The sequence below is a fragment of the Triturus cristatus genome, chromosome 4_1, assembly GCF_964204655.1.
Source record: "Triturus cristatus chromosome 4_1, aTriCri1.1, whole genome shotgun sequence".
In the NCBI taxonomy this organism is placed as follows: domain Eukaryota; kingdom Metazoa; phylum Chordata; class Amphibia; order Caudata; family Salamandridae; genus Triturus; species Triturus cristatus.
Window position 1 is genome coordinate 1,203,716,241 of NC_140585.1, and position 15,114 is coordinate 1,203,731,354.

The following is a 15,114-nucleotide window of genomic DNA, read 5'->3' on the forward strand; positions in this document are numbered from 1 at the left end:
TGAATTCCAAATTTCTTGGCTGTGAAATTAAATTGTCCGTTTCTATTAGCTTCGGGAGTGCTAGCCGAAAAATCTTGCTTAGGGACTCTTCGGAGCTCGCCAATTTCCCCCATTTGATCCTGCGTCTATTGGAACTAATTGTCAAGTTCCCGGGGTCTTTGCTGGGCTTAGCGGCAAGTGATCGATCAGCACCTTTAGGGTGCGCCATAAACATTACAAGTGCGTTATGATCACTGTCCGTTCTTGGTATTATTCTAAAATCCTGAACCATAGGCCAAAGACTAATATCTACAAAGATGTAGTCTAACCTAGATTCTTGGTTCACCCTGTTAAAAGTACATGCAGAGGGTGTATCTGAGGTACTGCGGCCATTGCATGCCCTTAAAGAAAAATTTAGCGTTAAGGACAGAATTTGTACTACTAGGGGCGACCAGATTTTGACGTATGGCGATTGACAACGCGGTACGCCCCAGAGGTCGTCTTCCGCAACGAGGGCTCCTTCCTTAAGGCCTTCTAAGGGCTCAAAGTGGCAATTCAAGTCGCCTCCCAGGACTATCTTAGAGTCATTAGGGAGGGTGGCCAGGAAGCTGGTAAGATCGTCAAGTGTGGGAGATTCCATGGCCAGCTTGGTGGGACGGGAGTATACATTGATTATTGCTAGGCTCGAAGCGTTAGGCCACCTGAGTAGAACGCACTGGATGTCCTGCGAATGCGTCGGTAAACACTCCGCATTACACCCAATGTGACTAGCCACCCAGATCGCCAACCCTCCGGAGGGCCTCCCTCTTCCTGACCAAGTCGCGTTGATTTCGAACACAGCATACCCCACTCTAGATAGTGGCTCCCTTGCCCAAGTCTCTTGAAAGAGGCAAATGTCGCTGTTAGCTATCAGGGACTCCCAGTCGCTCGTGTCAAGTTTATTTGCAATGCCAGCGACATTCCAGGAGAGAACCTTTAAAGGGATGTCAAGCGGGTCAGGGACACTTCCAGCACTTTTGAGCGGAGCAACATCCAATAGTACAGTCGTAAGACTGGGCAGGAATGTTTCCACAGTAGATGGTTCCTTCGGGTCTGATTTATGCTGCGTTGGAACTGGCAATTTTAACTTATTATTAGTACCACCCAAGACAAATTTAGTTTTAGATGATTCAGTTTCTTCACCGTGGGGGTTAATAGATGTCAAATTCACCCGTTGGGGGGCGCCATATTCTTGAATGGCGATATCTATTTCACATACGCCATGCCCCTGACCCTTAGAGAGTCAATCCGTCTGTTCAAGACAGCTGTATCTATTGGGATGAAAAAGGTTACCAAAGTTTGTGCATGAAGCATTACGGGTGGACCTGACTCTGCAGCCATCCGTGGACGGTCCAACCCGGGTCCAACCATTGTCAATGGTCAAAATTGGCTTAAAAGTATTGGGATAAAAATATGACAGGGGGACCACTTCAATAGATGTAGACCCTTTGTTCCCGGTCCAATTGCAAATATAGGACACAATTTTGGGGTTCCTAAAATTTACAATTATACAATCACCGACACATTTCTTATCGGTGTGGCCGATCCAAGGGACTCTTCTGACCATGAGAATTTCTCCCCTAATATTGGGTGGAAGTGGCCTGTGAGTGTTAAGCCAACTAATAACCTTGTTATGTAAAGCGTCGTATGGTTCCAGCGCGGTTCCCTCAAACGGGGGTACTCCCTTCAAGACAACAGAATAGGCAGCAGCCTCGGGAGGCAAATTAACCACTTTGCGCCGATCTTGTAGACTGTCTTGCCTATCTTTGGGGTTCCTTACGTCATTTGGTGATTTTACCTGATTAATGCCAGAGGCCGTACCAGATAAATTCAGCCTATTGGAAGATCCTGTGACGGGTAGTGCAGAGGCAGGTTTTAGCAAAGGAGCCGGCTGCACATTTTCCAATAAGGTGGCTGTCGGAGGTAGGGGGGACGCGATGATGGAATCTGAAGGTAAGTTAGGTACATTGGGAACCCCTCTAGAGTGCCCACCTACTGCATGCATACCTGCTCTTTGGTCTGATACTAAACCTAATAGTCCCTTGCGCAAGTCTGTTAGGCAGATTTCAATGTTGGCCAGACGGTCTTCTAGGGGATTAAGCAGTTCCCTCAGAAGAGTGCGTAAATCAGAGAACATACTATCAAACATCCCTGCAGCGTTTTGTTTGCTAGGAGGATTTTTTTCCGGGGTGTGTTGATGGATGGCTTCGTGTTTGCGGGATGAGGCCGGCCCTTTGCTAGCTATGTCCTGTTTAGTTCCCCTAACTCTAGGGTTAACTTTAGTAGCTTTAGAAATACCCCCCCTAGTTTTGTTGGCCCTTTTATCCGTTTTCGGGATTGCTCCCTCCTTCTCCCGGTGTGTGGGCTGGGTCTTGCTTGTAGACTGCTCAGTGACAGCTGCCTCAGCAGTGGTGTGTGTTAAGGGGCCCTTGCAGTTTGGGAGAGGTAGGATGCTAAGCTCTGCATGCTCAGAATTTTCACAGTCAATGGAGGAGGTAATGGAGCAGTTAGTATCAGATAGGTCTAGAAGAGCAGGCAGCCCCGCTTCACCCCCTGCCGGAAGTGTTACGAGACTTGGTGGCTTGGCGGGGGTGGCAGCATGTGCGATGGGTCCCAGGGAGGATCTCCTCACCCAATCTATTTCTTGGGAGATACGTCTTTCAAGAATGGAAATCTCATCCACAAGAAGGGACCCAGCTTTAGCAAAGTACGTATCCAATGTACCTGTTGGCCTTCCCGTCGCCATAGCACTCTTGCTCCTGGTTTCTCTCGTGGTCATAATGTCACCGACAGCACCTGGTATGTAGTGGATTACAGGCAGACTGAGGTGCCCCACGCCCTCCCTCGTCCGTACTCGAACGGCCTCAAACGGCCCGCTCTTTGCCCGGTCTTCGCCCCGGACTGCGACCCGCGCGCGTCCCGCTCGCGCGATGGAGGGCGTGGCTTTAGTAGGAGGAGAAGGAGGGGCCGGGAAGAGGCGCCAGGTGCGATGTCCACGAGCACCCTGGGCCTCGCAGTCCCAGCGTCGGGTGACAGCCTTTCAGGCAAGGAAGCGCGAAAAGTCCCGATACCCCCACAGCTCCTCCAAGGATCAGAGAACTCCACAGCAGCAAACAGGTGACTATGTCCTCGCCTGCGAACGGCTCCCGCGAAGCGGGGGCCGTGAGGCGCTTTCAAAGAGAGTTAATGAGGGGAGGGGCCGGGAAGAGGCGCCAGGTGCGATGTCCACGAGCACCCTGGGCCTCGCAGTCCCAGCGTCGGGTGACAGCCTTTCAGGCAAGGAAGCGCGAAAAGTCCCGATACCCCCACAGCTCCTCCAAGGATCAGAGAACTCCACAGCAGCAAACAGGTGACTATGTCCTCGCCTGCGAACGGTGAAATAGAGGTATGAGGTCCCCACCAGTTGGGTTGGTAGCTTTAGTACCTGTGTTTCCTTAGGTTTCTCTTTCTTCCCCCCCCTCTCCCAAAGGAAACGAGGTAAAGCGAAAATGAAAATATAAGAAAAAAGATTGTGATCAAATTATAATTGTGGCCAGACTTTTTCACTTCTTAAGACTGTTTCTTGTCCCTCTGTTTGCTATTGCTTATAACATTTTCAGTCACCAGTCAAGGATAATGTGTTACCCTATTCTCTGGGTACTAATGAATAGGCATGCCGCAAAAACTAAGGACTCAGAATACAGCATATAAGAATAGCCCCAAAAAACAAGTAAACTTCTTCAAATCAACTGCGCTCTCACCGCACTCCTTATTGCGACATACACCACGTAATCAGACCCACATTCAACCTGACCCTCACTTTGACTCCATCCCCGTCCGGAGTACGTACCGCAAATGCTGCAACTCTCCTGAGTTGCGGTGGCATATATGCATCCCCCATGGGCGTCCACTACTCCTCACTCCAGTTCTCTGGATCTTGGGCGTCTTCCTCCTCTGCTTCATTCGGGCAGGCTTCTCCAGTCAGTTTTTCCTCCATTTCCACCAGCATCTCCATCGATCTGCATCTTCCAGGATTCTCCAACTCCGCCCTCTGCTTTCGTGAGTCCCTTGTGGGTTGGTGACGTCATTTTCTCCTCGGTTTAGGCTCCCGGATTGGTCCCAGGTCAAGGTAAGCCCGCCTTCTTCCTATGCAGGGCAAGGAGAGTCCATTTTTGTATGATTAACCCTTTGTCTTTCTTCTTTCTAGGGGTGGTGTCGTCGGCATTCAGAGTCGGAGCTGGGGAACTGCGGGGAAAAAGGTAAGTCAGAGGTTCCCTTCCGCGGGGTCCCTAGCTCTTTCTTACAACAATATTATAGTTTATTAAATCAAACACAGGAGAACGTTTTCTGCAAGTCTCAGTTTCTGCCTATCTTCATTCATTGTTTCATTGAACCATGGATTTTTATCTTTCTCTAATATTCTTTTCAGTTTTAGTTGCATGGTGGCGTTGACTATATTCGTCATTGACTTAGTGTAGTGCTCAGTGAGTTCTATAAGGAGTTCAAAGAGCTTCTTGTCCCCCACTTGATCACCCTGTTCGAGGAAATGGGAAAGAGAGGAAGGAGTGATGCCCCCGTCTATGCGGGAAGCTCTGCTAGTCACCCTCCTGAAGCCGTGCAAGCCTCCCGATGAATGCTCATCATATAGACTATTGTCATTGCTGAATGTCGACACCAAATTATTTGCCAAAGTCTTAGCCTACTGCTTAGCCCCATTGGTGCTGACACTGGTCAGTCCTGAACAGGCAGGATTTGTGCCAGGGTGCACCCTGACACATAACCTGTGTACAGTATTTGGCGCTATCCAACACACTAAACCAGAGATTAAGGCCGCAGTGATATTTTTAGATGCCAAAAAGGCCTTTGATTCGGTAGAGTGGAGATTAATGATGCTGGTTTTAAGGCAGATGGATGTTGGCGACCTCTTTTCCCAGCTGGTGTCTGTCCTATATAATTCCCTGACTGCTAGGGTCAGGGTGGGTAACCTGATCACCTCTCCTTTTAAAATCTCCAGAGGTACCCGTCAAGGGGGCCCGCTATCGCCACTCCTTCACGCCATCGTGGCCGAGCCCTTGGCAAGCTCCCTCAGGGCATATCACAGCTATAGAGGATACTTTTCCCCAGGTTCAACTTAATAATTTCTACTTATGCTGACGACACTCTCCTATACATAAGAGATCCAGAGATCAACCTATCCCCAGTTTTGAGGGAAGTGGTGCGATATGGCGAATTCTCTGGTCTCCGTATCAACTGCTCCACCATTTTTCCCCTTACCGCGGCCATGAAGCTGATTGAGCTAGAATTTCCCTAGCACTGGTCCATTGACTCTGTGCGCTACTTGATCATTCAGATACACCCGAATTCCAAAACAGTATTCAACGCGAATTATGGCAGGTGCAGTCACCAAGCTAGAAGATGATGTCAATAAATGGGTGCCCCTCTTATTATCCCTTCTTGGTCGTATCTCCTTAATGAAAATGGTGGTCTTAGCTAGGTTCCTGTTCTTGTTTTTAAACATATCGATGATCCTCCCAGCTTCTTTTTTTATATGTATCAAGTCCCTCCTGGTTCGATTGGCCTGGGCCGGTAAACAGCCCCAGGTCAAGTGAGATATTCTCACACTCCCCTACTCAATGAATGGACTTGATGCCCCAGATCTGGAACTCTATTATCGAGCGGCGCAGTGCTTGCATGCCTTCTACTGGCTGCATCAACAATCCCCTCCTCCACATTTACATATAGAGAGGGTCCCTGCTGTGAACCCCCCCCCCGTCTGCACTCCTCTTCCGTGTGCCATCTAGGTGTGCAGGTACCCTAGACTCTATAAATGCCACCACACATGCATGGCATAATTTACTGAAACGGCAGGCGGCCTCTATTTTGTATTCCCCCCCACACACCTATTGAATGTTGTCTATGGTTGCCGGTGATCAGACATGCGCTCCGCGACATCCTTGGAGAAGAAATGTTGGAACCGCCAGAAGTTGCCCCTTTCTCCTTACTGCTGCGAGCGGAGTCCCCCCGTAAGGTAGTCTCCAATATTTACAATCTAGTCAAGATTACCGGAATAATTATTTCATTAAAGCCAGGCTGGAGTGGCAAACTGATTTAGGGGTCACATTGGTTGATGATATTTGGCGTTATTGTTGCGAAGCCACACAACATGTCTCCCTGAACGGACATCATCGACATACATTTTAAATTTCTCAATAGGGTATATTACACCCCGCTCAGTTTACACAGATATGGACTCAGGGACACAGCAAGATGTGAAAGATGTGGCGCGGATCCTACAGGTTTCAGTCACCTGGCATGGCTGTGTCTCGACATAGCCAACTACTGGATAGCAATATTCCAAAAACTTAGCGATATCACAGGTGAGTCTCTGAATCCAGACCCCTTGCTGGCTCTGCTAGGTTATTCTAAGCGTTTACGGAAAAAGACACTTGATTGATATGGGATTACTAATAGCAAAACGTGGGGTATCTATGCGCTGGGCTAGAGGGCCACCTCCTACCACGACGCAATGGATTCTCAGGGAGGAGCTAGCTCCATCATGGCTGCTCGGAGCTTATGCTCTGTGGAAGCCTCCCGCTCAACAACCTAGCGTGGTGCTTCAATCCCCACAAAACCAGCAGAAAGGGCCAACTCCTGACATCGGAAGATTGGGAGCGTCTGCCGCTGTGGGCGCCGTCGCACCTGGCTGCTGCATTGCCGTGTTATCGGCTTTATTCTCCCCAGGTGATCGCGCCTCGAGATGGCGCCTGGTGACTGAGGGAGCTCGCTCTTGGTCGTAGCAGAGCGGGGGCCGCGACATCTGGAACGGGCCCCCGGGAAACCACTCCGGACCGTGTGGCAATCGACCCTCTGCCGCCGAGACAAAAATCAAACATCCGGACTCCTGGACTGTGGAAATATGGATTTTTCTGATCAGTTATGTCCCCTATCTTGGACCCCAACGGTTTCATGTATGAATCACAAGTACATGTATGTTCCCTCCAGTTCCAGTTATGAAGACGCAAACACATGTGCGTCCACCGTCAACATGTCCTCTTTCAGATCCGCCATGAATAGGCCGGATATTCCATTCCCAAGTATGAAAGGCCACCGGCTTTATATGGTTCACTTATGCCATTTTACAGTCCCGGCAAGTAGGCCCTGATTCTGTCATCAAGCTTCTCTTGCCTTCTGCCTCTGAAAGCTCCAGTCTGAGCCTGCATCTGTGACCATGAACTTTGTCTCATTCCCTGCGCGGCTCACGAAGCCTGACATCAGCCTGTTCCCTGCCAAAAACTGTATTTCACCTTCGAAATTATCTGCTCCGTTCCCTGCCCAATGCATTCCTGTCTAGTAGCTCAAGTAAACATTCTTCCAGCTACCGAGCAAAGGCTCGGCTTCTCTGTCTTTATGCAAGTAATTCATAGCCCTATTACTATGGAAGATTTCTACCCACGCATCTAGTGTAGACACTTAGACGCTTGTACACGCACTAACAGTCAGTATAGTCAGTATAGAATAAGATTCTACTCTAAGAGACCTCTCTTTTGGATAACATAGTTCTTTAAACATAGGATGTTAGATATGATTTGGGATTAGGTTGACTTGACCCTCCAGACTTCTGTCGCCACATGTAGAGCTAAATGTCAAGTCCCCTTCACCCCCTAGTTACACGTCAATCACACGTCATGCGGCTGCGCGCGCATTTCTGCCAAGTATTTCTGCTGACATTGCGAAATTCTTTCATGTAACCACCCTATTATGATATCACATCTGATGACGTTCTTTAATCACACCCAGTTACGCCTATTTTTGGCTACGCATGAATGTATTATCCACACTATCAATTGTTACGCCTCTCGCATTTGCTTCACTGTAATGCCTATTGTATAAAAGTGATTAATTATCAATAATGTATGTACTTCACTTCCTGAACCTTCGTGGTGATGGAACTTGGAGCAACCGATTCGAATCGACCATTGGAATAAAGCCCATTCCGAACCTCTAATACCACGGATTCTGCCTCTTATTTACTGAGCTATTTTTTATTATGTTTCTGTATCAAATTAAGTCCCGGTAATTAAATTATTTACCACATGAATGGCGCCCGAATAGGGACACTTTCTCATCTCACGCGCCGGCGGTGCGTTGCAGGCCCGGTCTCCTGCCACAGCTGGACGGACAATAACGCGTACCAGCAGGATTTCCTGTATCTCCCTCCGGTCAAGCGGGGGCGACTGAGGCTGCGATCAACACCCAGACGAGGCGGTGAGAAGTGCGAAGTATCCCGACCAGAGCCTAGCTGAGAGAGCAAGATCCGAGGTATACAGAGGCCCACCGGTTTCCGAAGTCCCGAGTCGAGTCCAGTTTCCGAAGTCCCGAGTCGAGTCCAGTCCAGTCCGGTCCAGTTCAGTTCCGTTCCGAGGCCTTCCGTTCCGAGCTACCCGGTGAGTACCATTACTGGGGAGGCGTTCTGACGTGCACATAGGTTGTGCCGGTCAAGACGGGTTTGGGTACACAAATCCGGTCTGCACTGTTTCAGCAGTGTATCTGTACTGTTTAGCAGTATATCTAGTATATCAAGTATATAAATTCAGAATAATTCAGATAATGTCGAGTATTATGTTTAGTGATTAAGTTTTCTTTAGATCGTCATCATCATTGTTGCTCAGTTAAATGTTAAATGTTAAATGTTTTAAAAACGTTCTGCATATTGTGGTATGAATGACTGTTCATTATTGTGTTTATTTGTATTAAGTTTGTTCAAGATCAAGTATCAGATCAGTTCTCAATATGCCGCTCTTTTCGAAATTAAGACAGATCACAACTAGAAAAGGGGTACTCGAAGAAGCCGTTCCTATTCCTCCTAGGGACACTCCAGGGTACTTCATGTATCATAAACATGGCTTAGACGCTATATTGTTTCTTGATTTATGGGTAGACTACACCAAGGAATTACCAGAAAGTCAGAGGTGGCCCGCAGCTGGGACCTGGGATGCAGAGTGCATCATGAAAGTAGAGGAAGAGTTATGGAAAAGGAAAGTCAGACAGTCACAGAAAGACGCCGTTGAGTTATGGCGTAAAGAATCTCATAGACGTACAGAAAAAGCACTCCGACAGGAAGAGAAAAATAAAGAGAATTCAAATAGAGTCCGAGAAAATCTATTAATTGAAGAAGGTACACGAGTGAAATCAGAACAAATAGACAGACAAAGAAATGCCCTTATGAATGGTATGTATCCCCTCCTGGCCGAGGGATTACCTAAGGCTACTCCGGAAATACCAAAAGACTTGCCACCCCCATTGTTTCCAATAAAAATACATCCTAAGGGGCATCCTAGAACAGCAGAAGATGTTTTTCTTTCCTCATATTTAGATGATGCCGCTCCCGAGTATGCTATCCCGCCCCACATAGACCGCCTGCCAGGGAGGTTCAACGCCAAGATCCAGTAATTAGGCCAAGATAGAACATTTTTACTCGATACAGGGGCAAGTCGAACAACCATAAAACGTAGTGAAGTTCCAGGGGCACCCCTCTCAGGCTCACAGAATATTTCCCTTGGTTTTTCAGGAAAACCTATTGTTAATGAAGTATCACAGCCTCTTCCACTTACGATAGGACCTTTGACCCGAACTACGGATTTATTGCTTACTAAATCATGTCCAGAAAACTTGTTAGGTATAAAAACACTGAAAGCTCTAGGAGCTATAATATGTTGTTCTCCGGAAGGAGTAAGATTGTTTTTACGTGATTTTAAAGGTCACTATGTGTCTAGAGACATGGATCCCCGATTGCAGACTTTACCTACACATCTATGGGCACAAGGCCCTACTGATGTTGGTTGCATGAATATTACACCATATCGAGTTACACTAAAGGCAGGAGTGGTACTACCACGAATGCGACAATACAAGTTACCACCAGATGCTGTAGTGGCTTTACTGCAAATCATTGACGAGCTCATTGCCCAGGGAGTGGTTGTGGAAACAGACTCCAATGTATGTAATTCCCCGATAATTCCGATTCTTAAACGAACAGATCCTAAGGCCCCGCCAGTATATCGATTGGTTATTGATCTGCGCGAATTAAACAAATGCATTGTGCCACAATTCCCTGTGGTCCCAGATATCTCGTCATTACTGACAGCTATTGATTCCGAAGCAACATTCTTTACTGTAATTGATCTCAAGAATGCCTTTTTCAGCGTCCCAATAGATCCGGAAAGCCAATACTTGTTCGGATTTAGTTTAAATGGACGTAGCTTTAAATTCTCACGCGCACCTCAAGGATTTACAGAAAGCCCCAGCATCTATAGCCAAGCACTGAAACGAGAACTCGACAGTATCCACATGCCAGTTAACACTGCCTTGCTTCAATATGTCGATGATCTGCTGATCACCGCTAGAAGCGAACCCGAATGTGAGAAAGCATCACTGACAGTTTTACAATTTCTAGCCGAAAAGGGGCACAAGGTGTCCCCTTCTAAGCTGCAATTCTGTGTCCAGCGAGTTGTTTATCTTGGACACTCGCTGTCCAAGGAGGGAAGGCAGCTTACACCCGACCGCATTCAGTTAATAGCTAACATGCCAATACCCAAGACACAAAAGGAGGTGCGGGCTTTCATAGGCCTCACTTCATATTGTAGGCAGTGGATCCCTCAGTATGCATTTCTAGCAAAACCACTCATTCAGTTGACAACGCAGGAGGCAGCCACATCGACTGTTCTCCCTTGGACTCAGGAACATACACAAGCTTTTGAAAGCTTAAAGAAAGCCTTATGCCAAGCACCTGTTTTAGCAACACCATGTTACAATAAACAGTTTACACTCTTTGTTACAGAACGCGAAGGTACTGCCTTGTCAGTACTCACACAGGAACAAGCAGGATCACACAAACCATGTGCTTATTTTTCTAGTACATTAGATCCCGTAGCCCAGGCTTTGCCTGCATGCCTGAAATCAGTGGCAGCAACAGCTTTAGCAATCAGACAAAGCGATGCCATAGTGTTAGGACATCCATTGACAGTTCAAGTACCACATGCAGTAGAGGTTCTTGTAAATAGAACGCAAACACAACACTTGACTATAGCGCGACTTACAGGGTATGAATTAACATTGTTTCAGCCACATATAGAAATCAGACGTTGTAACACATTGAATCCTGCCACACTTTTACCTGTAATCGGAACAGACCCACTAGCTCATGATTGTATTGAAGTTATTACAATCACGACGAAACCCAGACAAGACTTAACCGATGTCCCATTGTCAGACACAGACCTGACGTTGTATGTAGATGGTTCATGTATGAGAACAAGTACAGGAGAGTTAGTGGCCGCTTACGCCGTCACAACAGACACTGAAATCATTGAAACAAATTGCATAAATACCTTGTCAGCTCAAGCCGCAGAGCTCATCGCTCTGACACAAGCCTGTATTCAAGCCAAAAATAAAAAAGTCAACATATACACTGATTCATGTTATGCATTCGGAGTTGTACATGACTTCGGCGTGCTGTGGCGAGAGAGAGGTTATTTAACTTCTCACGGTGCCCACATTCAGCACGGACCCCTCATTCATGCCTTATTAGATGCAATACATCTACCCACTGCAATATCAATTATGAAATGTAAAGCTCATACGAAAGTTACTGATATCATTTCCCAAGGCAATGATCTAGCTGACAGAACAGCTAAACAGACTGCTCAAACTCAAACATCCGACATGACAAAGACAATAGTCCCGACGCCAACACATTGTATGACGATTAAAGATCCTACTCTTGACGTAATTGATATACAGACACATGCTACACCAGACGAAATAAAGAAATGGACTGAATTAGGAGGGATCCAAACGGATCAGGGATGGATGACGAAGGAAAAATCTGTGTGGTTCCTTCCTGATTCAATGGTCCAAGTTATAATTAACACTATACATAGTCCAGCGCATCTAGGAGAAAAAGCTATGCTAGATAGCATTCAACACATTTGGTTCAATAAACATTTACGAGCAGCAGCTAAACAAAAAGTTCGTACCTGTATGATCTGTTGTCAGTTCAACCCAGGAAAAAGCGTACCTGTAGAACAGGGTGGATTTCAGCCTCCTGATCACCCTTTTGAAGTCCTCCAGATGGATTATATCCAGATGGAACGATGTCGAGGATTCAAATATGTTCTCGTAGTTGTCTGTGCTCTTTCCCGTTGGACGGAGGCATACCCGGTTTCAGATTACACTGCCCCGACTACTGCCAAACAGTTGGTTCGAGAATTCTTCCCACGATACGGTTTACCACGTGTTGTCTACTCAGATAACGGCCAGCCGTTCTCATCCGAATTAATGAAACACGTTTCACTTTTGTTAGGCTATCAGTGGAAATTCCACTGTGTCCGACACCCCGAGGCAGCAGGTCTCGTAGAAAGACATAATCAGATCCTGAAAATCAGATTGTCCAAAATATGCAGAGAGAAAGGTGTCGACTGGGTAGTAGCGTTACCCGTTGCACTCTTTTACATGAGAATGGTAGCACACTCTCGAACAGGGCTATCCCCGTATGAGGTGATCTTTGGCAGACCACCAAATATGTGGGGGACGCCCATACCACGCAAAATAACTGATATTGACTGTAATATGCTGACAGATTACTTGGCTTCCTTGATGTCTGCACTACAATCTTGTCGTTCACAGGTAGCTGCAGCTTTTCCCGACAACACTGAGGTGAAACCCCATGACGTAATTCCAGGCGACCTGGTCCTAGTGAGGAACTTTGATCGAAAGACTCAGCTGGATCCTAGGTGGAAGTCACCGCAACTGGTCTTGCTCACCACAAGGACAGCCGTGAAGATCGAAGGCAGGAAAGGCTGGGTTCATTCAAGTCATATCAAGAAATTCCATGGACTACCATCGGATGTGAATACCACACCTCGTGTGTCTTCACCCATTGACTCAAAACTTCCTTTGGTTGAAACGAGTAATTCCGAACATTATAAACTAAAACTTAGGTCTAATCAGTCAAGCAATTTGATTGTTTAAGTCCTCTCCGAGGTGAAGCGGTTGAATTGTCTCTGACATGTATCCCTTAGACCTGAATAGAGAACACACCCGAAAAATGTTGAAACGACAGGCGTACTGTAAATCACTGCGTAGTCATTGCACAGTGACGTTATTAATTTTGTTTTTCTTATGTCTTTTAATAATTACTGCAAGTATATTGTTGCACATATATTATCCTATTTCTAGACATGTTTATAATATTACTGCTGAACATTCTTTTAGTGAATTACCTCCGCTTGAGTTGTCTTATAGATTTGCGCTGCGCAATAACACGTTTATTAGTATGTTACATCATTCCCATCAGGTTAGCAATGCTACAAATTGTTGGATATGTGGCCGACTCCCTCCCTATCAGAATTATAAAGGAATTCTACCTCTCTTTCCATACCCGTTCACACACAACGGCTCCTGTGGAGCATGGTTTAGTTTAATTAATTCCCTAGATTCGAATTCTGCAGTTTATCAAGATAACTGGGTATGGGGAAATTTGAACTTAGTTTTACTTAAGGTCTGCTATCCTAACAAGGAGGGACTTCCCCAGAGAACAGGAACTGATCTAGAAAATGAAGTGTATGGATTAGGTAATTTTACGCTTAATCTTATGATCCTAAATGTCGAATCCGAAGCTACTCCAATTTTGCCCGCTATGTCAATATTTCCAGTAAAAGGTGAATTATGTGTAAGAAAGAATGGTTCCATACATATGGGCCATAGTAGATGCACCACTGTAGTAGAATTTAGTGATCAAGGCAAGTCTACATTTAGAGCTTCCCGCCATTCCTATTTTATATGTGGTCAGACGGCATATGTACGTTTGCCTCTAGACTGGGATGGTACTTGCTACATTGGATTCCTTTTGCCACCTGTTTTCCTAGCTCCTCCTGATTATCACAGAAATACTCATTTAGTATATAATAGAGTAAGGAGAGATCTCCCAATAGTTGATTACGCTGAAACAGCATGGGAAAAATACACAGATTTCAATAAAGGTCTCTTTCCCTATATAGGTACCGTTACTAATAGTAAGCTGATACGTAGATTAACTAGAACCCTTGAAGCAGTAGTGAACAAAACTATTTCCGCCTTAGGCAATTTAACAGAAGAGCAGTCTGCTATGCGGATTGTTGTGCTTCAAAATCGTCTTGTCCTTGACGTCATCCTGGCCGATAGGGGCGGAGCTTGTAGGGTCATCGGATCAAGTTGTTGCATTTTCATACCAGAAAATTCGCCGTCAGTATATAAAGCCATAACCCGCCTTCATAAGATTGTAAGCCAGATACACCAGAATCCAGGCACCTGGACTTGGTCCGGTTGGTTTTGGAGTGTATTATCTACCTTTGGATGGAAGGTCCTATCCTTCCTAGGTATTGGCCTTCTCGTACTATTCAGTTGCTGTCTATGTCTACAATGTGGACCAGCGATCTGTGGTCTGTGTGCCACATCGTGTATTCCACCACCAAGATTTCATTCATCCCGGAGGAAGAAAGAAGAACAAATGATGCTATATGAACAGATCAACGGATTGATGAAGATTGATATCTCTTAACGGGCAAGTAGGGGACAAGGAGGGAATGTGGAAATATGGATTTTTCTGATCAGTTATGTCCCCTATCTTGGACCCCAACGGTTTCATGTATGAATCACAAGTACATGTATGTTCCCTCCAGTTCCAGTTATGAAGACGCAAACACATGTGCGTCCACCGTCAACATGTCCTCTTTCAGATCCGCCATGAATAGGCCGGATATTCCATTCCCAAGTATGAAAGGCCACCGGCTTTATATGGTTCACTTATGCCATTTTACAGTCCAGGCAAGTAGGCCCTGATTCTGTCATCAAGCTTCTCTTGCCTTCTGCCTCTGAAAGCTCCAGTCTGAGCCTGCATCTGTGACCATGAACTTTGTCTCATTCCCTGCGCGGCTCACGAAGCCTGACATCAGCCTGTTCCCTGCCAAAAACTGTATTTCACCTTCGAAATTATCTGCTCCGTTCCCTGCCCAATGCATTCCTGTCTAGTAGCTCAAGTAAACATTCTTCCAGCTACCGAGCAAAGGCTCGGCTTCTCTG

General features: G+C 46.3%; 1 long non-coding RNA gene across 1 annotated transcript in view; it reads left to right on the plus strand.

Moving 5' to 3' along the window:
- LOC146856396 (uncharacterized) overlaps positions 1-15,114 on the plus strand; it is a 31,294-nt gene that overhangs the window by 2,716 nt on the left and 13,464 nt on the right. The window contains exon 2 of the long non-coding RNA XR_014981475.1: positions 4,205-4,256. This is a non-coding gene — a long non-coding RNA (uncharacterized LOC146856396). The remainder of the gene's footprint in view (positions 1-4,204; positions 4,257-15,114) is intronic.